Here is a 25,508-nt window from a genome sequence, read left to right as displayed (position 1 = left end):
TGACTTGTTGTTGAATAATCCTATAATGTAACTCTAAATGACAATCAGAGCAACTTGAATTGCGTGTGTGCAGCCTTTTGCTCAAAAGTGATCAACGTTTCGTTTTCAGAGTCTCTTTTGACAATCTCTTCGAGAGCTGTTTTCAGTCATTAAACAGAGCTGTTCTGAAAGTGTCCAAGCGGTCTGTTCTTAGAGTGGACTGTTTTTGCATTCGTTCTCAAGTTATATCAAACTATCAAAGTGTTGTTTTCTGCCTTTCACGAGCACATTTTGACTTGTTGTTGAATAATCCTATAATGTAACTCTAAATGACAATCAGAGCAACTTGAATTGCGTGTGTGCAGCCTTTTGCTCAAAAGTGATCAACGTTTCGTTTTCGGAGTCTCTTTTGACAATCTCTTCGAGAGCTGTTTTCAGTCATTAACTGAGCTGTTCTGAAAGTGTCCAAGCGGCCTGTTCTTAGAGTGGACTGTTTTTTGCATTCGTTCTCAAGTTATATCAAACTATCAAATTGTTGTTTTCTGCCTTTCACGAGCCCATTTTGACTTGTTGTTGAATAATCCTATAATGTAACTCTAAATGACAATCAGAGCAACTTGAATTGCGTGTGTGCAGCCTTTTGCTCAAAAGTGATCAACGTTTCGTTTTCAGAGTCTCTTTTGACAATCTCTTCGAGAGCTGTTTTCAGTCATTAACTGAGCTGTTCTGAAAGTGTCCAAGCGGCCTGTTCTTAGAGTGGACTGTTTTTTGCATTCGTTCTCAAGTTATATCAAACTATCAAAGTGTTGTTTTCTGCCTTTCACGAGCACATTTTGACTTGTTGTTGAATAATCCTATATTGTAACTCTAAATGACAATCAGAGCAACTTGAATTGCGTGTGTGCAGCCTTTTGCTCAAAAGTGATCAACGTTTCGTTTTCAGAGTCTCTTTTGACAATCTCTTCGAGAGCTGTTTTCAGTCATTAACAGAGCTGTTCTGAAAGTGTCCAAGCGGCCTGTTCTTAGAGTGGACTGTTTTTTGCATTCGTTCTCAAGTTATATCAAACTATCAAAGTGTTGTTTTCTGCCTTTCACGAGCACATTTTGACTTGTTGTTGAATAATCCTATAATGTAACTCTAAATTACAATCAGAGCAACTTGAATTGCGTGTGTGCAGCCTTTTGCTCAAAAGTGATCAACGTTTCGTTTTCAGAGTCTCTTTTGACAATCTCTTCGAGAGCTGTTTTCAGTCATTAACAGAGCTGTTCTGAAAGTGTCCAAGCGGCCTGTTCTTAGAGTGGACTGTTTTTGCATTCGTTCTCAAGTTATATCAAACTATCAAAGTGTTGTTTTCTGCCTTTCACGAGCACATTTTGACTTGTTGTTGAATAATCCTATAATGTAACTCTAAATGACAATCAGAGCAACTTGAATTGCGTGTGTGCAGCCTTTTGCTCAAAAGTGATCAACGTTTCGTTTTCGGAGTCTCTTTTGACAATCTCTTCGAGAGCTGTTTTCAGTCATTAACTGAGCTGTTCTGAAAGTGTCCAAGCGGCCTGTTCTTAGAGTGGACTGTTTTTTGCATTCGTTCTCAAGTTATATCAAACTATCAAAGTGTTGTTTTCTGCCTTTCACGAGCACATTTTGACTTGTTGTTGAATAATCCTATAATGTAACTCTAAATGACAATCAGAGCAACTTGAATTGCGTGTGTGCAGCCTTTTGCTCAAAAGTGATCAACGTTTCGTTTTCGGAGTCTCTTTTGACAATCTCTTCGAGAGCTGTTTTCAGTCATTAACAGAGCTGTTCTGAAAGTGTCCAAGCGGCCTGTTCTTAGAGTGGACTGTTTTTTGCATTCGTTCTCAAGTTATATCAAACTATCAAATTGTTGTTTTCTGCCTTTCACGAGCACATTTTGACTTGTTGTTGAATAATCCTATAATGTAACTCTAAATGACAATCAGAGCAACTTGAATTGCGTGTGTGCAGCCTTTTGCTCAAAAGTGATCAACGTTTCGTTTTCAGAGTCTCTTTTGACAATCTCTTCGAGAGCTGTTTTCAGTCATTAACAGAGCTGTTCTGAAAGTGTCCAAGCGGCCTGTTCTTAGAGTGGACTGTTTTTGCATTCGTTCTCAAGTTATATCAAACTATCAAAGTGTTGTTTTCTGCCTTTCACGAGCACATTTTGACTTGTTGTTGAATAATCCTATAATGTAACTCTAAATGACAATCAGAGCAACTTGAATTGCGTGTGTGCAGCCTTTTGCTCAAAAGTGATCAACGTTTCGTTTTCGGAGTCTCTTTTGACAATCTCTTCGAGAGCTGTTTTCAGTCATTAACTGAGCTGTTCTGAAAGTGTCCAAGCGGCCTGTTCTTAGAGTGGACTGTTTTTTGCATTCGTTCTCAAGTTATATCAAACTATCAAAGTGTTGTTTTCTGCCTTTCACGAGCACATTTTGACTTGTTGTTGAATAATCCTATAATGTAACTCTAAATGACAATCAGAGCAACTTGAATTGCGTGTGTGCAGCCTTTTGCTCAAAAGTGATCAACGTTTCGTTTTCAGAGTCTCTTTTGACAATCTCTTCGAGAGCCGTTTTCAGTCATTAACTGAGCTGTTCTGAAAGTGTCCAAGCGGCCTGTTCTTAGAGTGGACTGTTTTTTGCATTCGTTCTCAAGTTATATCAAACTATCAAAGTGTTGTTTTCTGCCTTTCACGAGCACATTTTGACTTGTTGTTGAATAATCCTATATTGTAACTCTAAATGACAATCAGAGCAACTTGAATTGCGTGTGTGCAGCCTTTTGCTCAAAAGTGATCAACGTTTCGTTTTCAGAGTCTCTTTTGACAATCTCTTCGAGAGCTGTTTTCAGTCATTAACTGAGCTGTTCTGAAAGTGTCCAAGCGGCCTGTTCTTAGAGTGGACTGTTTTTTGCATTCGTTCTCAAGTTATATCAAACTATCAAAGTGTTGTTTTCTGCCTTTCACGAGCACATTTTGACTTGTTGTTGAATAATCCTATATTGTAACTCTAAATGACAATCAGAGCAACTTGAATTGCGTGTGTGCAGCCTTTTGCTCAAAAGTGATCAACGTTTCGTTTTCAGAGTCTCTTTTGACAATCTCTTCGAGAGCTGTTTTCAGTCATTAACAGAGCTGTTCTGAAAGTGTCCAAGCGGCCTGTTCTTAGAGTGGACTGTTTTTTGCATTCGTTCTCAAGTTATATCAAACTATCAAAGTGTTGTTTTCTGCCTTTCACGAGCACATTTTGACTTGTTGTTGAATAATCCTATAATGTAACTCTAAATGACAATCAGAGCAACTTGAATTGCGTGTGTGCAGCCTTTTGCTCAAAAGTGATCAACGTTTCGTTTTCAGAGTCTCTTTTGACAATCTCTTCGAGAGCTGTTTTCAGTCATTAACAGAGCTGTTCTGAAAGTGTCCAAGCGGCCTGTTCTTAGAGTGGACTGTTTTTGCATTCGTTCTCAAGTTATATCAAACTATCAAAGTGTTGTTTTCTGCCTTTCACGAGCACATTTTGACTTGTTGTTGAATAATCCTATAATGTAACTCTAAATGACAATCAGAGCAACTTGAATTGCGTGTGTGCAGCCTTTTGCTCAAAAGTGATCAACGTTTCGTTTTCGGAGTCTCTTTTGACAATCTCTTCGAGAGCTGTTTTCAGTCATTAACAGAGCTGTTCTGAAAGTGTCCAAGCGGCCTGTTCTTAGAGTGGACTGTTTTTTGCATTCGTTCTCAAGTTATATCAAACTATCAAATTGTTGTTTTCTGCCTTTCACGAGCACATTTTGACTTGTTGTTGAATAATCCTATAATGTAACTCTAAATGACAATCAGAGCAACTTGAATTGCGTGTGTGCAGCCTTTTGCTCAAAAGTGATCAACGTTTCGTTTTCAGAGTCTCTTTTGACAATCTCTTCGAGAGCTGTTTTCAGTCATTAACAGAGCTGTTCTGAAAGTGTCCAAGCGGTCTGTTCTTAGAGTGGACTGTTTTTGCATTCGTTCTCAAGTTATATCAAACTATCAAAGTGTTGTTTTCTGCCTTTCACGAGCACATTTTGACTTGTTGTTGAATAATCCTATAATGTAACTCTAAATGACAATCAGAGCAACTTGAATTGCGTGTGTGCAGCCTTTTGCTCAAAAGTGATCAACGTTTCGTTTTCGGAGTCTCTTTTGACAATCTCTTCGAGAGCTGTTTTCAGTCATTAACTGAGCTGTTCTGAAAGTGTCCAAGCGGCCTGTTCTTAGAGTGGACTGTTTTTTGCATTCGTTCTCAAGTTATATCAAACTATCAAATTGTTGTTTTCTGCCTTTCACGAGCACATTTTGACTTGTTGTTGAATAATCCTATAATGTAACTCTAAATGACAATCAGAGCAACTTGAATTGCGTGTGTGCAGCCTTTTGCTCAAAAGTGATCAACGTTTCGTTTTCAGAGTCTCTTTTGACAATCTCTTCGAGAGCTGTTTTCAGTCATTAACTGAGCTGTTCTGAAAGTGTCCAAGCGGCCTGTTCTTAGAGTGGACTGTTTTTTGCATTCGTTCTCAAGTTATATCAAACTATCAAAGTGTTGTTTTCTGCCTTTCACGAGCACATTTTGACTTGTTGTTGAATAATCCTATATTGTAACTCTAAATGACAATCAGAGCAACTTGAATTGCGTGTGTGCAGCCTTTTGCTCAAAAGTGATCAACGTTTCGTTTTCGGAGTCTCTTTTGACAATCTCTTCGAGAGCTGTTTTCAGTCATTAACAGAGCTGTTCTGAAAGTGTCCAAGCGGCCTGTTCTTAGAGTGGACTGTTTTTTGCATTCGTTCTCAAGTTATATCAAACTATCAAAGTGTTGTTTTCTGCCTTTCACGAGCACATTTTGACTTGTTGTTGAATAATCCTATAATGTAACTCTAAATGACAATCAGAGCAACTTGAATTGCGTGTGTGCAGCCTTTTGCTCAAAAGTGATCAACGTTTCGTTTTCAGAGTCTCTTTTGACAATCTCTTCGAGAGCTGTTTTCAGTCATTAAACAGAGCTGTTCTGAAAGTGTCCAAGCGGTCTGTTCTTAGAGTGGACTGTTTTTGCATTCGTTCTCAAGTTATATCAAACTATCAAAGTGTTGTTTTCTGCCTTTCACGAGCACATTTTGACTTGTTGTTGAATAATCCTATAATGTAACTCTAAATGACAATCAGAGCAACTTGAATTGCGTGTGTGCAGCCTTTTGCTCAAAAGTGATCAACGTTTCGTTTTCGGAGTCTCTTTTGACAATCTCTTCGAGAGCTGTTTTCAGTCATTAACTGAGCTGTTCTGAAAGTGTCCAAGCGGCCTGTTCTTAGAGTGGACTGTTTTTTGCATTCGTTCTCAAGTTATATCAAACTATCAAATTGTTGTTTTCTGCCTTTCACGAGCCCATTTTGACTTGTTGTTGAATAATCCTATAATGTAACTCTAAATGACAATCAGAGCAACTTGAATTGCGTGTGTGCAGCCTTTTGCTCAAAAGTGATCAACGTTTCGTTTTCAGAGTCTCTTTTGACAATCTCTTCGAGAGCTGTTTTCAGTCATTAACTGAGCTGTTCTGAAAGTGTCCAAGCGGCCTGTTCTTAGAGTGGACTGTTTTTTGCATTCGTTCTCAAGTTATATCAAACTATCAAAGTGTTGTTTTCTGCCTTTCACGAGCACATTTTGACTTGTTGTTGAATAATCCTATATTGTAACTCTAAATGACAATCAGAGCAACTTGAATTGCGTGTGTGCAGCCTTTTGCTCAAAAGTGATCAACGTTTCGTTTTCAGAGTCTCTTTTGACAATCTCTTCGAGAGCTGTTTTCAGTCATTAACAGAGCTGTTCTGAAAGTGTCCAAGCGGCCTGTTCTTAGAGTGGACTGTTTTTTGCATTCGTTCTCAAGTTATATCAAACTATCAAAGTGTTGTTTTCTGCCTTTCACGAGCACATTTTGACTTGTTGTTGAATAATCCTATAATGTAACTCTAAATTACAATCAGAGCAACTTGAATTGCGTGTGTGCAGCCTTTTGCTCAAAAGTGATCAACGTTTCGTTTTCAGAGTCTCTTTTGACAATCTCTTCGAGAGCTGTTTTCAGTCATTAACAGAGCTGTTCTGAAAGTGTCCAAGCGGCCTGTTCTTAGAGTGGACTGTTTTTGCATTCGTTCTCAAGTTATATCAAACTATCAAAGTGTTGTTTTCTGCCTTTCACGAGCACATTTTGACTTGTTGTTGAATAATCCTATAATGTAACTCTAAATGACAATCAGAGCAACTTGAATTGCGTGTGTGCAGCCTTTTGCTCAAAAGTGATCAACGTTTCGTTTTCGGAGTCTCTTTTGACAATCTCTTCGAGAGCTGTTTTCAGTCATTAACTGAGCTGTTCTGAAAGTGTCCAAGCGGCCTGTTCTTAGAGTGGACTGTTTTTTGCATTCGTTCTCAAGTTATATCAAACTATCAAAGTGTTGTTTTCTGCCTTTCACGAGCACATTTTGACTTGTTGTTGAATAATCCTATAATGTAACTCTAAATGACAATCAGAGCAACTTGAATTGCGTGTGTGCAGCCTTTTGCTCAAAAGTGATCAACGTTTCGTTTTCGGAGTCTCTTTTGACAATCTCTTCGAGAGCTGTTTTCAGTCATTAACAGAGCTGTTCTGAAAGTGTCCAAGCGGCCTGTTCTTAGAGTGGACTGTTTTTTGCATTCGTTCTCAAGTTATATCAAACTATCAAATTGTTGTTTTCTGCCTTTCACGAGCACATTTTGACTTGTTGTTGAATAATCCTATAATGTAACTCTAAATGACAATCAGAGCAACTTGAATTGCGTGTGTGCAGCCTTTTGCTCAAAAGTGATCAACGTTTCGTTTTCAGAGTCTCTTTTGACAATCTCTTCGAGAGCTGTTTTCAGTCATTAACAGAGCTGTTCTGAAAGTGTCCAAGCGGCCTGTTCTTAGAGTGGACTGTTTTTGCATTCGTTCTCAAGTTATATCAAACTATCAAAGTGTTGTTTTCTGCCTTTCACGAGCACATTTTGACTTGTTGTTGAATAATCCTATAATGTAACTCTAAATGACAATCAGAGCAACTTGAATTGCGTGTGTGCAGCCTTTTGCTCAAAAGTGATCAACGTTTCGTTTTCGGAGTCTCTTTTGACAATCTCTTCGAGAGCTGTTTTCAGTCATTAACTGAGCTGTTCTGAAAGTGTCCAAGCGGCCTGTTCTTAGAGTGGACTGTTTTTTGCATTCGTTCTCAAGTTATATCAAACTATCAAAGTGTTGTTTTCTGCCTTTCACGAGCACATTTTGACTTGTTGTTGAATAATCCTATAATGTAACTCTAAATGACAATCAGAGCAACTTGAATTGCGTGTGTGCAGCCTTTTGCTCAAAAGTGATCAACGTTTCGTTTTCAGAGTCTCTTTTGACAATCTCTTCGAGAGCCGTTTTCAGTCATTAACTGAGCTGTTCTGAAAGTGTCCAAGCGGCCTGTTCTTAGAGTGGACTGTTTTTTGCATTCGTTCTCAAGTTATATCAAACTATCAAAGTGTTGTTTTCTGCCTTTCACGAGCACATTTTGACTTGTTGTTGAATAATCCTATATTGTAACTCTAAATGACAATCAGAGCAACTTGAATTGCGTGTGTGCAGCCTTTTGCTCAAAAGTGATCAACGTTTCGTTTTCAGAGTCTCTTTTGACAATCTCTTCGAGAGCTGTTTTCAGTCATTAACAGAGCTGTTCTGAAAGTGTCCAAGCGGCCTGTTCTTAGAGTGGACTGTTTTTTGCATTCGTTCTCAAGTTATATCAAACTATCAAAGTGTTGTTTTCTGCCTTTCACGAGCACATTTTGACTTGTTGTTGAATAATCCTATAATGTAACTCTAAATGACAATCAGAGCAAATTGAATTGCGTGTGTGCAGCCTTTTGCTCAGAAGTGATCAACGTTTCGTTTTCAGAGTCTCTTTTGACAATCTCTTCGAGAGCTGTTTTCAGTCATTAACAGAGCTGTTCTGAAAGTGTCCAAGCGGCCTGTTCTTAGAGTGGACTGTTTTTTGCATTCGTTCTCAAGTTATATCAAACTATCAAAGTGTTGTTTTCTGCCTTTCACGAGCACATTTTGACTTGTTGTTGAATAATCCTATAATGTAACTCTAAATGACAATCAGAGCAACTTGAATTGCGTGTGTGCAGCCTTTTGCTCAAAAGTGATCAACGTTTCGTTTTCAGAGTCTCTTTTGACAATCTCTTCGAGAGCTGTTTTCAGTCATTAAACAGAGCTGTTCTGAAAGTGTCCAAGCGGTCTGTTCTTAGAGTGGACTGTTTTTGCATTCGTTCTCAAGTTATATCAAACTATCAAAGTGTTGTTTTCTGCCTTTCACGAGCACATTTTGACTTGTTGTTGAATAATCCTATAATGTAACTCTAAATGACAATCAGAGCAACTTGAATTGCGTGTGTGCAGCCTTTTGCTCAAAAGTGATCAACGTTTCGTTTTCGGAGTCTCTTTTGACAATCTCTTCGAGAGCTGTTTTCAGTCATTAACTGAGCTGTTCTGAAAGTGTCCAAGCGGCCTGTTCTTAGAGTGGACTGTTTTTTGCATTCGTTCTCAAGTTATATCAAACTATCAAATTGTTGTTTTCTGCCTTTCACGAGCCCATTTTGACTTGTTGTTGAATAATCCTATAATGTAACTCTAAATGACAATCAGAGCAACTTGAATTGCGTGTGTGCAGCCTTTTGCTCAAAAGTGATCAACGTTTCGTTTTCAGAGTCTCTTTTGACAATCTCTTCGAGAGCTGTTTTCAGTCATTAACTGAGCTGTTCTGAAAGTGTCCAAGCGGCCTGTTCTTAGAGTGGACTGTTTTTTGCATTCGTTCTCAAGTTATATCAAACTATCAAAGTGTTGTTTTCTGCCTTTCACGAGCACATTTTGACTTGTTGTTGAATAATCCTATATTGTAACTCTAAATGACAATCAGAGCAACTTGAATTGCGTGTGTGCAGCCTTTTGCTCAAAAGTGATCAACGTTTCGTTTTCAGAGTCTCTTTTGACAATCTCTTCGAGAGCTGTTTTCAGTCATTAACAGAGCTGTTCTGAAAGTGTCCAAGCGGCCTGTTCTTAGAGTGGACTGTTTTTTGCATTCGTTCTCAAGTTATATCAAACTATCAAAGTGTTGTTTTCTGCCTTTCACGAGCACATTTTGACTTGTTGTTGAATAATCCTATAATGTAACTCTAAATTACAATCAGAGCAACTTGAATTGCGTGTGTGCAGCCTTTTGCTCAAAAGTGATCAACGTTTCGTTTTCAGAGTCTCTTTTGACAATCTCTTCGAGAGCTGTTTTCAGTCATTAACAGAGCTGTTCTGAAAGTGTCCAAGCGGCCTGTTCTTAGAGTGGACTGTTTTTGCATTCGTTCTCAAGTTATATCAAACTATCAAAGTGTTGTTTTCTGCCTTTCACGAGCACATTTTGACTTGTTGTTGAATAATCCTATAATGTAACTCTAAATGACAATCAGAGCAACTTGAATTGCGTGTGTGCAGCCTTTTGCTCAAAAGTGATCAACGTTTCGTTTTCGGAGTCTCTTTTGACAATCTCTTCGAGAGCTGTTTTCAGTCATTAACTGAGCTGTTCTGAAAGTGTCCAAGCGGCCTGTTCTTAGAGTGGACTGTTTTTTGCATTCGTTCTCAAGTTATATCAAACTATCAAAGTGTTGTTTTCTGCCTTTCACGAGCACATTTTGACTTGTTGTTGAATAATCCTATAATGTAACTCTAAATGACAATCAGAGCAACTTGAATTGCGTGTGTGCAGCCTTTTGCTCAAAAGTGATCAACGTTTCGTTTTCGGAGTCTCTTTTGACAATCTCTTCGAGAGCTGTTTTCAGTCATTAACAGAGCTGTTCTGAAAGTGTCCAAGCGGCCTGTTCTTAGAGTGGACTGTTTTTTGCATTCGTTCTCAAGTTATATCAAACTATCAAATTGTTGTTTTCTGCCTTTCACGAGCACATTTTGACTTGTTGTTGAATAATCCTATAATGTAACTCTAAATGACAATCAGAGCAACTTGAATTGCGTGTGTGCAGCCTTTTGCTCAAAAGTGATCAACGTTTCGTTTTCAGAGTCTCTTTTGACAATCTCTTCGAGAGCTGTTTTCAGTCATTAACAGAGCTGTTCTGAAAGTGTCCAAGCGGCCTGTTCTTAGAGTGGACTGTTTTTGCATTCGTTCTCAAGTTATATCAAACTATCAAAGTGTTGTTTTCTGCCTTTCACGAGCACATTTTGACTTGTTGTTGAATAATCCTATAATGTAACTCTAAATGACAATCAGAGCAACTTGAATTGCGTGTGTGCAGCCTTTTGCTCAAAAGTGATCAACGTTTCGTTTTCGGAGTCTCTTTTGACAATCTCTTCGAGAGCTGTTTTCAGTCATTAACTGAGCTGTTCTGAAAGTGTCCAAGCGGCCTGTTCTTAGAGTGGACTGTTTTTTGCATTCGTTCTCAAGTTATATCAAACTATCAAAGTGTTGTTTTCTGCCTTTCACGAGCACATTTTGACTTGTTGTTGAATAATCCTATAATGTAACTCTAAATGACAATCAGAGCAACTTGAATTGCGTGTGTGCAGCCTTTTGCTCAAAAGTGATCAACGTTTCGTTTTCAGAGTCTCTTTTGACAATCTCTTCGAGAGCCGTTTTCAGTCATTAACTGAGCTGTTCTGAAAGTGTCCAAGCGGCCTGTTCTTAGAGTGGACTGTTTTTTGCATTCGTTCTCAAGTTATATCAAACTATCAAAGTGTTGTTTTCTGCCTTTCACGAGCACATTTTGACTTGTTGTTGAATAATCCTATATTGTAACTCTAAATGACAATCAGAGCAACTTGAATTGCGTGTGTGCAGCCTTTTGCTCAAAAGTGATCAACGTTTCGTTTTCAGAGTCTCTTTTGACAATCTCTTCGAGAGCTGTTTTCAGTCATTAACAGAGCTGTTCTGAAAGTGTCCAAGCGGCCTGTTCTTAGAGTGGACTGTTTTTTGCATTCGTTCTCAAGTTATATCAAACTATCAAAGTGTTGTTTTCTGCCTTTCACGAGCACATTTTGACTTGTTGTTGAATAATCCTATAATGTAACTCTAAATGACAATCAGAGCAACTTGAATTGCGTGTGTGCAGCCTTTTGCTCAAAAGTGATCAACGTTTCGTTTTCAGAGTCTCTTTTGACAATCTCTTCGAGAGCTGTTTTCAGTCATTAACTGAGCTGTTCTGAAAGTGTCCAAGCGGCCTGTTCTTAGAGTGGACTGTTTTTTGCATTCGTTCTCAAGTTATATCAAACTATCAAAGTGTTGTTTTCTGCCTTTCACGAGCACATTTTGACTTGTTGTTGAATAATCCTATATTGTAACTCTAAATGACAATCAGAGCAACTTGAATTGCGTGTGTGCAGCCTTTTGCTCAAAAGTGATCAACGTTTCGTTTTCAGAGTCTCTTTTGACAATCTCTTCGAGAGCTGTTTTCAGTCATTAACAGAGCTGTTCTGAAAGTGTCCAAGCGGCCTGTTCTTAGAGTGGACTGTTTTTTGCATTCGTTCTCAAGTTATATCAAACTATCAAAGTGTTGTTTTCTGCCTTTCACGAGCACATTTTGACTTGTTGTTGAATAATCCTATAATGTAACTCTAAATGACAATCAGAGCAACTTGAATTGCGTGTGTGCAGCCTTTTGCTCAAAAGTGATCAACGTTTCGTTTTCAGAGTCTCTTTTGACAATCTCTTCGAGAGCTGTTTTCAGTCATTAACAGAGCTGTTCTGAAAGTGTCCAAGCGGCCTGTTCTTAGAGTGGACTGTTTTTGCATTCGTTCTCAAGTTATATCAAACTATCAAAGTGTTGTTTTCTGCCTTTCACGAGCACATTTTGACTTGTTGTTGAATAATCCTATAATGTAACTCTAAATGACAATCAGAGCAACTTGAATTGCGTGTGTGCAGCCTTTTGCTCAAAAGTGATCAACGTTTCGTTTTCGGAGTCTCTTTTGACAATCTCTTCGAGAGCTGTTTTCAGTCATTAACAGAGCTGTTCTGAAAGTGTCCAAGCGGCCTGTTCTTAGAGTGGACTGTTTTTTGCATTCGTTCTCAAGTTATATCAAACTATCAAATTGTTGTTTTCTGCCTTTCACGAGCACATTTTGACTTGTTGTTGAATAATCCTATAATGTAACTCTAAATGACAATCAGAGCAACTTGAATTGCGTGTGTGCAGCCTTTTGCTCAAAAGTGATCAACGTTTCGTTTTCAGAGTCTCTTTTGACAATCTCTTCGAGAGCTGTTTTCAGTCATTAACAGAGCTGTTCTGAAAGTGTCCAAGCGGTCTGTTCTTAGAGTGGACTGTTTTTGCATTCGTTCTCAAGTTATATCAAACTATCAAAGTGTTGTTTTCTGCCTTTCACGAGCACATTTTGACTTGTTGTTGAATAATCCTATAATGTAACTCTAAATGACAATCAGAGCAACTTGAATTGCGTGTGTGCAGCCTTTTGCTCAAAAGTGATCAACGTTTCGTTTTCGGAGTCTCTTTTGACAATCTCTTCGAGAGCTGTTTTCAGTCATTAACTGAGCTGTTCTGAAAGTGTCCAAGCGGCCTGTTCTTAGAGTGGACTGTTTTTTGCATTCGTTCTCAAGTTATATCAAACTATCAAAGTGTTGTTTTCTGCCTTTCACGAGCACATTTTGACTTGTTGTTGAATAATCCTATATTGTAACTCTAAATGACAATCAGAGCAACTTGAATTGCGTGTGTGCAGCCTTTTGCTCAAAAGTGATCAACGTTTCGTTTTCAGAGTCTCTTTTGACAATCTCTTCGAGAGCTGTTTTCAGTCATTAACAGAGCTGTTCTGAAAGTGTCCAAGCGGCCTGTTCTTAGAGTGGACTGTTTTTTGCATTCGTTCTCAAGTTATATCAAACTATCAAAGTGTTGTTTTCTGCCTTTCACGAGCACATTTTGACTTGTTGTTGAATAATCCTATAATGTAACTCTAAATGACAATCAGAGCAACTTGAATTGCGTGTGTGCAGCCTTTTGCTCAAAAGTGATCAACGTTTCGTTTTCAGAGTCTCTTTTGACAATCTCTTCGAGAGCTGTTTTCAGTCATTAACAGAGCTGTTCTGAAAGTGTCCAAGCGGCCTGTTCTTAGAGTGGACTGTTTTTTGCATTCGTTCTCAAGTTATATCAAACTATCAAAGTGTTGTTTTCTGCCTTTCACGAGCACATTTTGACTTGTTGTTGAATAATCCTATAATGTAACTCTAAATGACAATCAGAGCAACTTGAATTGCGTGTGTGCAGCCTTTTGCTCAAAAGTGATCAACGTTTCGTTTTCGGAGTCTCTTTTGACAATCTCTTCGAGAGCTGTTTACAGTCATTAACAGAGCTGTTCTGAAAGTGTCCAAGCGGCCTGTTCTTAGAGTGGACTGTTTTCTTGCATTCGTTCTCAAGTTATATTAAACTATCAAAGTGTTGTTTTCTGCCTTTCACGAGCACATTTTGACTTGTTGTTGAATAATCCTATAATGTAACTCTAAATGACAATCAGAGCAACTTGAATTGCGTGTGTGCAGCCTTTTGCTCAAAAGTGATCAACGTTTCGTTTTCGGAGTCTCTTTTGACAATCTCTTCGAGAGCTGTTTTCAGTCATTAACAGAGCTGTTCTGAAAGTGTCCAAGCGGCCTGTTCTTAGAGTGGACTGTTTTTTGCATTCGTTCTCAAGTTCTATCAGTGTTGTTTTCTGCTTTTCTGGAGCACATTTTGACTTGTTGCTGAATGCTCCTATAATGTAACTCTAAATGACAATCAGAGCAACTTGAATTGCGTGTGTGCAGCCTTTTGCTCAAAAGTGATCAACGTTTCGTTTTCAGAGTCTCTTTTGACAATCTCTTCGAGAGCTGTTTTCAGTCATTAACAGAGCTGTTCTGAAAGTGTCCAAGCGGCCTGTTCTTAGAGTGGACTGTTTTTTGCATTCGTTCTCAAGTTATATCAAACTATCAAAGTGTTGTTTTCTGCCTTTCACGAGCACATTTTGACTTGTTGTTGAATAATCCTATAATGTAACTCTAAATGACAATCAGAGCAACTTGAATTGCGTGTGTGCAGCCTTTTGCTCAAAAGTGATCAACGTTTCGTTTTCAGAGTCTCTTTTGACAATCTCTTCGAGAGCTGTTTTCAGTCATTAAACAGAGCTGTTCTGAAAGTGTCCAAGCGGTCTGTTCTTAGAGTGGACTGTTTTTGCATTCGTTCTCAAGTTATATCAAACTATCAAAGTGTTGTTTTCTGCCTTTCGAGCACATTTTGACTTGTTGTTGAATAATCCTATAATGTAACTCTAAATGACAATCAGAGCAACTTGAATTGCGTGTGTGCAGCCTTTTGCTCAAAAGTGATCAACGTTTCGTTTTCGGAGTCTCTTTTGACAATCTCTTCGAGAGCTGTTTTCAGTCATTAACTGAGCTGTTCTGAAAGTGTCCAAGCGGCCTGTTCTTAGAGTGGACTGTTTTTTGCATTCGTTCTCAAGTTATATCAAACTATCAAATTGTTGTTTTCTGCCTTTCACGAGCCCATTTTGACTTGTTGTTGAATAATCCTATAATGTAACTCTAAATGACAATCAGAGCAACTTGAATTGCGTGTGTGCAGCCTTTTGCTCAAAAGTGATCAACGTTTCGTTTTCGGAGTCTCTTTTGACAATCTCTTCGAGAGCTGTTTTCAGTCATTAACTGAGCTGTTCTGAAAGTGTCCAAGCGGCCTGTTCTTAGAGTGGACTGTTTTTTGCATTCGTTCTCAAGTTATATCAAACTATCAAATTGTTGTTTTCTGCCTTTCACGAGCCCATTTTGACTTGTTGTTGAATAATCCTATAATGTAACTCTAAATGACAATCAGAGCAACTTGAATTGCGTGTGTGCAGCCTTTTGCTCAAAAGTGATCAACGTTTCGTTTTCAGAGTCTCTTTTGACAATCTCTTCGAGAGCTGTTTTCAGTCATTAACTGAGCTGTTCTGAAAGTGTCCAAGCGGCCTGTTCTTAGAGTGGACTGTTTTTTGCATTCGTTCTCAAGTTATATCAAACTATCAAAGTGTTGTTTTCTGCCTTTCACGAGCACATTTTGACTTGTTGTTGAATAATCCTATATTGTAACTCTAAATGACAATCAGAGCAACTTGAATTGCGTGTGTGCAGCCTTTTGCTCAAAAGTGATCAACGTTTCGTTTTCAGAGTCTCTTTTGACAATCTCTTCGAGAGCTGTTTTCAGTCATTAACAGAGCTGTTCTGAAAGTGTCCAAGCGGCCTGTTCTTAGAGTGGACTGTTTTTTGCATTCGTTCTCAAGTTATATCAAACTATCAAAGTGTTGTTTTCTGCCTTTCACGAGCACATTTTGACTTGTTGTTGAATAATCCTATAATGTAACTCTAAATGACAATCAGAGCAACTTGAATTGCGTGTGTGCAGCCTTTTGCTCAAAAGTGATCAACGTTTCGTTTTCGGAGTCTCTTTTGACAATCTCTTCGAGAGCTGTTTTCAGTCATTAACAGAGCTGTTCTGAAAGTGTCCAAGCGGCCTGTTCTTAGAGTGGACTGTTTTTTGCATTCGTTCTCAAGTTCTATCAGTGTTGTTTTCTGCTTTTCTGGAGCACATTTTGACTTGTTGCTGAATGCTCCTATAATGTAACTCTAAATGACAATCAGAGCAACTTGAATTGCGTGTGTGCAGCCTTTTGCTCAAAAGTGATCAACGTTTCGTTTTCGGAGTCTCTTTTGACAATCTCTTCGAGAGCTGTTTTCAGTCATTAACTGAGCTGTTCTGAAAGTGTCCAAGCGGCCTGTTCTTAGAGTGGACTGTTTTTTGCATTCGTTCTCAAGTTATATCAAACTATCAAATTGTTGTTTTCTGCCTTTCACGAGCCCATTTTGACTTGTTGTTGAATAATCCTATAATGTAACTCTAAATGACAATCAGAGCAACTTGAATTGCGTGTGTGCAGCCTTTTGCTCAAAAGTGATCAACGTTTCGTTTTCAGAGTCTCTTTTGACAATCTCTTCGAGAGCTGTTTTCAGTCATTAACTGAGCTGTTCTGAAAGTGTCCAAGCGGCCTGTTCTTAGAGTGGACTGTTTTTTGCATTCGTTCTCAAGTTATATCAAACTATCAAAGTGTTGTTTTCTGCCTTTCACGAGCACATTTTGACTTGTTGTTGAATAATCCTATATTGTAACTCTAAATGACAATCAGAGCAACTTGAATTGCGTGTGTGCAGCCTTTTGCTCAAAAGTGATCAACGTTTCGTTTTCAGAGTCTCTTTTGACAATCTCTTCGAGAGCTGTTTTCAGTCATTAACAGAGCTGTTCTGAAAGTGTCCAAGCGGCCTGTTCTTAGAGTGGACTGTTTTTTGCATTCGTTCTCAAGTTATATCAAACTATCAAAGTGTTGTTTTCTGCCTTTCACGAGCACATTTTGACTTGTTGTTGAATAATCCTATAATGTAACTCTAAATGACAATCAGAGCAACTTGAATTGCGTGTGTGCAGCCTTTTGCTCAAAAGTGATCAACGTTTCGTTTTCAGAGTCTCTTTTGACAATCTCTTCGAGAGCTGTTTTCAGTCATTAACTGAGCTGTTCTGAAAGTGTCCAAGCGGCCTGTTCTTAGAGTGGACTGTTTTTTGCATTCGTTCTCAAGTTATATCAAACTATCAAAGTGTTGTTTTCTGCCTTTCACGAGCACATTTTGACTTGTTGTTGAATAATCCTATATTGTAACTCTAAATGACAATCAGAGCAACTTGAATTGCGTGTGTGCAGCCTTTTGCTCAAAAGTGATCAACGTTTCGTTTTCAGAGTCTCTTTTGACAATCTCTTCGAGAGCTGTTTTCAGTCATTAACAGAGCTGTTCTGAAAGTGTCCAAGCGGCCTGTTCTTAGAGTGGACTGTTTTTTGCATTCGTTCTCAAGTTATATCAAACTATCAAAGTGTTGTTTTCTGCCTTTCACGAGCACATTTTGACTTGTTGTTGAATAATCCTATAATGTAACTCTAAATGACAATCAGAGCAACTTGAATTGCGTGTGTGCAGCCTTTTGCTCAAAAGTGATCAACGTTTCGTTTTCAGAGTCTCTTTTGACAATCTCTTCGAGAGCTGTTTTCAGTCATTAACAGAGCTGTTCTGAAAGTGTCCAAGCGGCCTGTTCTTAGAGTGGACTGTTTTTTGCATTCGTTCTCAAGTTATATCAAACTATCAAAGTGTTGTTTTCTGCCTTTCACGAGCACATTTTGACTTGTTGTTGAATAATCCTATAATGTAACTCTAAATGACAATCAGAGCAACTTGAATTGCGTGTGTGCAGCCTTTTGCTCAAAAGTGATCAACGTTTCGTTTTCGGAGTCTCTTTTGACAATCTCTTCGAGAGCTGTTTACAGTCATTAACAGAGCTGTTCTGAAAGTGTCCAAGCGGCCTGTTCTTAGAGTGGACTGTTTTCTTGCATTCGTTCTCAAGTTATATTAAACTATCAAAGTGTTGTTTTCTGCCTTTCACGAGCACATTTTGACTTGTTGTTGAATAATCCTATAATGTAACTCTAAATGACAATCAGAGCAACTTGAATTGCGTGTGTGCAGCCTTTTGCGCAAAAGTGATCAACGTTTCGTTTTCGGAGTCTCTTTTGACAATCTCTTCGAGAGCTGTTTTCAGTCATTAACAGAGCTGTTCTGAAAGTGTCCAAGCGGCCTGTTCTTAGAGTGGACTGTTTTTTGCATTCGTTCTCAAGTTCTATCAGTGTTGTTTTCTGCTTTTCTGGAGCACATTTTGACTTGTTGCTGAATGCTCCTATAATGTAACTCTAAATGACAATCAGAGCAACTTGAATTGCGTGTGTGCAGCCTTTTGCTCAAAAGTGATCAACGTTTCGTTTTCAGAGTCTCTTTTGACAATCTCTTCGAGAGCTGTTTTCAGTCATTAACAGAGCTGTTCTGAAAGTGTCCAAGCGGCCTGTTCTTAGAGTGGACTGTTTTTTGCATTCGTTCTCAAGTTATATCAAACTATCAAAGTGTTGTTTTCTGCCTTTCACGAGCACATTTTGACTTGTTGTTGAATAATCCTATAATGTAACTCTAAATGACAATCAGAGCAACTTGAATTGCGTGTGTGCAGCCTTTTGCTCAAAAGTGATCAACGTTTCGTTTTCAGAGTCTCTTTTGACAATCTCTTCGAGAGCTGTTTTCAGTCATTAAACAGAGCTGTTCTGAAAGTGTCCAAGCGGTCTGTTCTTAGAGTGGACTGTTTTTGCATTCGTTCTCAAGTTATATCAAACTATCAAAGTGTTGTTTTCTGCCTTTCACGAGCACATTTTGACTTGTTGTTGAATAATCCTATAATGTAACTCTAAATGACAATCAGAGCAACTTGAATTGCGTGTGTGCAGCCTTTTGCTCAAAAGTGATCAACGTTTCGTTTTCGGAGTCTCTTTTGACAATCTCTTCGAGAGCTGTTTTCAGTCATTAACTGAGCTGTTCTGAAAGTGTCCAAGCGGCCTGTTCTTAGAGTGGACTGTTTTTTGCATTCGTTCTCAAGTTATATCAAACTATCAAATTGTTGTTTTCTGCCTTTCACGAGCCCATTTTGACTTGTTGTTGAATAATCCTATAATGTAACTCTAAATGACAATCAGAGCAACTTGAATTGCGTGTGTGCAGCCTTTTGCTCAAAAGTGATCAACGTTTCGTTTTCAGAGTCTCTTTTGACAATCTCTTCGAGAGCTGTTTTCAGTCATTAACTGAGCTGTTCTGAAAGTGTCCAAGCGGCCTGTTCTTAGAGTGGACTGTTTTTTGCATTCGTTCTCAAGTTATATCAAACTATCAAAGTGTTGTTTTCTGCCTTTCACGAGCACATTTTGACTTGTTGTTGAATAATCCTATATTGTAACTCTAAATGACAATCAGAGCAACTTGAATTGCGTGTGTGCAGCCTTTTGCTCAAAAGTGATCAACGTTTCGTTTTCAGAGTCTCTTTTGACAATCTCTTCGAGAGCTGTTTTCAGTCATTAACAGAGCTGTTCTGAAAGTGTCCAAGCGGCCTGTTCTTAGAGTGGACTGTTTTTTGCATTCGTTCTCAAGTTATATCAAACTATCAAAGTGTTGTTTTCTGCCTTTCACGAGCACATTTTGACTTGTTGTTGAATAATCCTATAATGTAACTCTAAATGACAATCAGAGCAACTTGAATTGCGTGTGTGCAGCCTTTTGCTCAAAAGTGATCAACGTTTCGTTTTCGGAGTCTCTTTTGACAATCTCTTCGAGAGCTGTTTACAGTCATTAACAGAGCTGTTCTGAAAGTGTCCAAGCGGCCTGTTCTTAGAGTGGACTGTTTTCTTGCATTCGTTCTCAAGTTATATTAAACTATCAAAGTGTTGTTTTCTGCCTTTCACGAGCACATTTTGACTTGTTGTTGAATAATCCTATAATGTAACTCTAAATGACAATCAGAGCAACTTGAATTGCGTGTGTGCAGCCTTTTGCTCAAAAGTGATCAACGTTTCGTTTTCGGAGTCTCTTTTGACAATCTCTTCGAGAGCTGTTTTCAGTCATTAACAGAGCTGTTCTGAAAGTGTCCAAGCGGCCTGTTCTTAGAGTGGACTGTTTTTTGCATTCGTTCTCAAGTTCTATCAGTGTTGTTTTCTGCTTTTCTGGAGCACATTTTGACTTGTTGCTGAATGCTCCTATAATGTAACTCTAAATGACAATCAGAGCAACTTGAATTGCGTGTGTGCAGCCTTTTGCTCAAAAGTGATCAACGTTTCGTTTTCAGAGTCTCTTTTGACAATCTCTTCGAGAGCTGTTTTCAGTCATTAACAGAGCTGTTCTGAAAGTGTCCAAGCGGCCTGTTCTTAGAGTGGACTGTTTTTTGCATTCGTTCTCAAGTTATATCAAACTATCAAAGTGTTGTTTTCTGCCTTTCACGAGCACATTTTGACTTGTTGTTGAATAATCCTATAATGTAACTCTAAATGACAATCAGAGCAACTTGAATTGCGTGTGTGCAGCCTTTTGCTCAAAAGTGATCAACGTTTCGTTTTCGGAGTCTCTTTTGACAATCTCTTCGAGAGCTGTTTTCAGTCATTAACTGAGCTGTTCTGAAAGTGTCCAAGCGGCCTGTTCTTAGAGTGGACTGTTTTTTGCATTCGTTCTCAAGTTATATCAAACTATCAAATTGTTGTTTTCTGCCTTTCACGAGCCCATTTTGACTTGTTGTTGAATAATCCTATAATGTAACTCTAAATGACAATCAGAGCAACTTGAATTGCGTGTGTGCAGCCTTTTGCTCAAAAGTGATCAACGTTTCGTTTTCAGAGTCTCTTTTGACAATCTCTTCGAGAGCTGTTTTCAGTCATTAACTGAGCTGTTCTGAAAGTGTCCAAGCGGCCTGTTCTTAGAGTGGACTGTTTTTTGCATTCGTTCTCAAGTTATATCAAACTATCAAAGTGTTGTTTTCTGCCTTTCACGAGCACATTTTGACTTGTTGTTGAATAATCCTATATTGTAACTCTAAATGACAATCAGAGCAACTTGAATTGCGTGTGTGCAGCCTTTTGCTCAAAAGTGATCAACGTTTCGTTTTCAGAGTCTCTTTTGACAATCTCTTCGAGAGCTGTTTTCAGTCATTAACAGAGCTGTTCTGAAAGTGTCCAAGCGGCCTGTTCTTAGAGTGGACTGTTTTTTGCATTCGTTCTCAAGTTATATCAAACTATCAAAGTGTTGTTTTCTGCCTTTCACGAGCACATTTTGACTTGTTGTTGAATAATCCTATAATGTAACTCTAAATGACAATCAGAGCAACTTGAATTGCGTGTGTGCAGCCTTTTGCTCAAAAGTGATCAACGTTTCGTTTTCGGAGTCTCTTTTGACAATCTCTTCGAGAGCTGTTTTCAGTCATTAACAGAGCTGTTCTGAAAGTGTCCAAGCGGCCTGTTCTTAGAGTGGACTGTTTTTTGCATTCGTTCTCAAGTTCTATCAGTGTTGTTTTCTGCTTTTCTGGAGCACATTTTGACTTGTTGCTGAATGCTCCTATAATGTAACTCTAAATGACAATCAGAGCAACTTGAATTGCGTGTGTGCAGCCTTTTGCTCAAAAGTGATCAACGTTTCGTTTTCAGAGTCTCTTTTGACAATCTCTTCGAGAGCTGTTTTCAGTCATTAACAGAGCTGTTCTGAAAGTGTCCAAGCGGCCTGTTCTTAGAGTGGACTGTTTTTTGCATTCGTTCTCAAGTTATATCAAACTATCAAAGTGTTGTTTTCTGCCTTTCACGAGCACATTTTGACTTGTTGTTGAATAATCCTATAATGTAACTCTAAATGACAATCAGAGCAACTTGAATTGCGTGTGTGCAGCCTTTTGCTCAAAAGTGATCAACGTTTCGTTTTCGGAGTCTCTTTTGACAATCTCTTCGAGAGCTGTTTTCAGTCATTAACTGAGCTGTTCTGAAAGTGTCCAAGCGGCCTGTTCTTAGAGTGGACTGTTTTTTGCATTCGTTCTCAAGTTATATCAAACTATCAAATTGTTGTTTTCTGCCTTTCACGAGCCCATTTTGACTTGTTGTTGAATAATCCTATAATGTAACTCTAAATGACAATCAGAGCAACTTGAATTGCGTGTGTGCAGCCTTTTGCTCAAAAGTGATCAACGTTTCGTTTTCAGAGTCTCTTTTGACAATCTCTTCGAGAGCTGTTTTCAGTCATTAACTGAGCTGTTCTGAAAGTGTCCAAGCGGCCTGTTCTTAGAGTGGACTGTTTTTTGCATTCGTTCTCAAGTTATATCAAACTATCAAAGTGTTGTTTTCTGCCTTTCACGAGCACATTTTGACTTGTTGTTGAATAATCCTATATTGTAACTCTAAATGACAATCAGAGCAACTTGAATTGCGTGTGTGCAGCCTTTTGCTCAAAAGTGATCAACGTTTCGTTTTCAGAGTCTCTTTTGACAATCTCTTCGAGAGCTGTTTTCAGTCATTAACAGAGCTGTTCTGAAAGTGTCCAAGCGGCCTGTTCTTAGAGTGGACTGTTTTTTGCATTCGTTCTCAAGTTATATCAAACTATCAAAGTGTTGTTTTCTGCCTTTCACGAGCACATTTTGACTTGTTGTTGAATAATCCTATAATGTAACTCTAAATGACAATCAGAGCAACTTGAATTGCGTGTGTGCAGCCTTTTGCTCAAAAGTGATCAACGTTTCGTTTTCGGAGTCTCTTTTGACAATCTCTTCGAGAGCTGTTTTCAGTCATTAACAGAGCTGTTCTGAAAGTGTCCAAGCGGCCTGTTCTTAGAGTGGACTGTTTTTTGCATTCGTTCTCAAGTTCTATCAGTGTTGTTTTCTGCTTTTCTGGAGCACATTTTGACTTGTTGCTGAATGCTCCTATAATGTAACTCTAAATGACAATCAGAGCAACTTGAATTGCGTGTGTGCAGCCTTTTGCTCAAAAGTGATCAACGTTTCGTTTTCGGAGTCTCTTTTGACAATCTCTTCGAGAGCTGTTTTCAGTCATTAACTGAGCTGTTCTGAAAGTGTCCAAGCGGCCTGTTCTTAGAGTGGACTGTTTTTTGCATTCGTTCTCAAGTTATATCAAACTATCAAATTGTTGTTTTCTGCCTTTCACGAGCCCATTTTGACTTGTTGTTGAATAATCCTATAATGTAACTCTAAATGACAATCAGAGCAACTTGAATTGCGTGTGTGCAGCCTTTTGCTCAAAAGTGATCAACGTTTCGTTTTCAGAGTCTCTTTTGACAATCTCTTCGAGAGCTGTTTTCAGTCATTAACTGAGCTGTTCTGAAAGTGTCCAAGCGGCCTGTTCTTAGAGTGGACTGTTTTTTGCATTCGTTCTCAAGTTATATCAAACTATCAAAGTGTTGTTTTCTGCCTTTCACGAGCACATTTTGACTTGTTGTTGAATAATCCTATATTGTAACTCTAAATGACAATCAGAGCAACTTGAATTGCGTGTGTGCAGCCTTTTGCTCAAAAGTGATCAACGTTTCGTTTTCAGAGTCTCTTTTGACAATCTCTTCGAGAGCTGTTTTCAGTCATTAACTGAGCTGTTCTGAAAGTGTCCAAGCGGCCTGTTCTTAGAGTGGACTGTTTTTTGCATTCGTTCTCAAGTTATATCAAACTATCAAAGTGTTGTTTTCTGCCTTTCACGAGCACATTTTGACTTGTTGTTGAATAATCCTATAATGTAACTCTAAATGACAATCAGAGCAACTTGAATTGCGTGTGTGCAGCCTTTTGCTCAAAAGTGATCAACGTTTCGTTTTCAGAGTCTCTTTTGACAATCTCTTCGAGAGCTGTTTTCAGTCATTAACAGAGCTGTTCTGAAAGTGTCCAAGCGGCCTGTTCTTAGAGTGGACTGTTTTTGCATTCGTTCTCAAGTTATATCAAACTATCAAAGTGTTGTTTTCTGCCTTTCACGAGCACATTTTGACTTGTTGTTGAATAATCCTATAATGTAACTCTAAATGACAATCAGAGCAACTTGAATTGCGTGTGTGCAGCCTTTTGCTCAAAAGTGATCAACGTTTCGTTTTCGGAGTCTCTTTTGACAATCTCTTCGAGAGCTGTTTTCAGTCATTAACTGAGCTGTTCTGAAAGTGTCCAAGCGGCCTGTTCTTAGAGTGGACTGTTTTTTGCATTCGTTCTCAAGTTATATCAAACTATCAAATTGTTGTTTTCTGCCTTTCACGAGCACATTTTGACTTGTTGTTGAATAATCCTATAATGTAACTCTAAATGACAATCAGAGCAACTTGAATTGCGTGTGTGCAGCCTTTTGCTCAAAAGTGATCAACGTTTCGTTTTCAGAGTCTCTTTTGACAATCTCTTCGAGAGCTGTTTTCAGTCATTAACTGAGCTGTTCTGAAAGTGTCCAAGCGGCCTGTTCTTAGAGTGGACTGTTTTTTGCATTCGTTCTCAAGTTATATCAAACTATCAAAGTGTTGTTTTCTGCCTTTCACGAGCACATTTTGACTTGTTGTTGAATAATCCTATATTGTAACTCTAAATGACAATCAGAGCAACTTGAATTGCGTGTGTGCAGCCTTTTGCTCAAAAGTGATCAACGTTTCGTTTTCAGAGTCTCTTTTGACAATCTCTTCGAGAGCTGTTTTCAGTCATTAACAGAGCTGTTCTGAAAGTGTCCAAGCGGCCTGTTCTTAGAGTGGACTGTTTTTTGCATTCGTTCTCAAGTTATATCAAACTATCAAAGTGTTGTTTTCTGCCTTTCACGAGCACATTTTGACTTGTTGTTGAATAATCCTATAATGTAACTCTAAATGACAATCAGAGCAACTTGAATTGCGTGTGTGCAGCCTTTTGCTCAAAAGTGATCAACGTTTCGTTTTCAGAGTCTCTTTTGACAATCTCTTCGAGAGCTGTTTTCAGTCATTAACAGAGCTGTTCTGAAAGTGTCCAAGCGGCCTGTTCTTAGAGTGGACTGTTTTTTGCATTCGTTCTCAAGTTATATCAAACTATCAAAGTGTTGTTTTCTGCCTTTCACGAGCACATTTTGACTTGTTGTTGAATAATCCTATAATGTAACTCTAAATGACAATCAGAGCAACTTGAATTGCGTGTGTGCAGCCTTTTGCTCAAAAGTGATCAACGTTTCGTTTTCGGAGTCTCTTTTGACAATCTCTTCGAGAGCTGTTTTCAGTCATTAACTGAGCTGTTCTGAAAGTGTCCAAGCGGCCTGTTCTTAGAGTGGACTGTTTTTTGCATTCGTTCTCAAGTTATATCAAACTATCAAAGTGTTGTTTTCTGCCTTTCACGAGCACATTTTGACTTGTTGTTGAATAATCCTATATTGTAACTCTAAATGACAATCAGAGCAACTTGAATTGCGTGTGTGCAGCCTTTTGCTCAAAAGTGATCAACGTTTCGTTTTCAGAGTCTCTTTTGACAATCTCTTCGAGAGCTGTTTTCAGTCATTAACAGAGCTGTTCTGAAAGTGTCCAAGCGGCCTGTTCTTAGAGTGGACTGTTTTTTGCATTCGTTCTCAAGTTCTATCAGTGTTGTTTTCTGCTTTTCTGGAGCACATTTTGACTTGTTCTTGAATAATCCTATAATGTAACTCTAAATGACAATCAGAGCAACTTGAATTGCGTGTGTGCAGCCTTTTGCTCAATATTGATCAATGTTTCGTTTTCAGAGTCTCTTTTGACAATCTCTTCGAGAGCTGTTTTCAGTCATTAACAGAGCTGTTCTGAAAGTGTCCAAGCGGCCTGTTCTTAGAGTGGACTGTTTTTGCATTCGTTCTCAAGTTATATCAAACTATCAAAGTGTTGTTTTCTGCCTTTCACGAGCACATTTTGACTTGTTGTTGAATAATCCTATAATGTAACTCTAAATGACAATCAGAGCAACTTGAATTGCGTGTGTGCAGCCTTTTGCTCAAAAGTGATCAACGTTTCGTTTTCGGAGTCTC

Source organism: Nansenia antarctica (genome assembly GCF_963989245.1).
Source record: "Nansenia antarctica genome assembly, chromosome: 9".
Lineage (NCBI taxonomy): Eukaryota > Metazoa > Chordata > Actinopteri > Argentiniformes > Microstomatidae > Nansenia > Nansenia antarctica.
Note: the sequence above shows the minus strand (reverse complement) of the source record.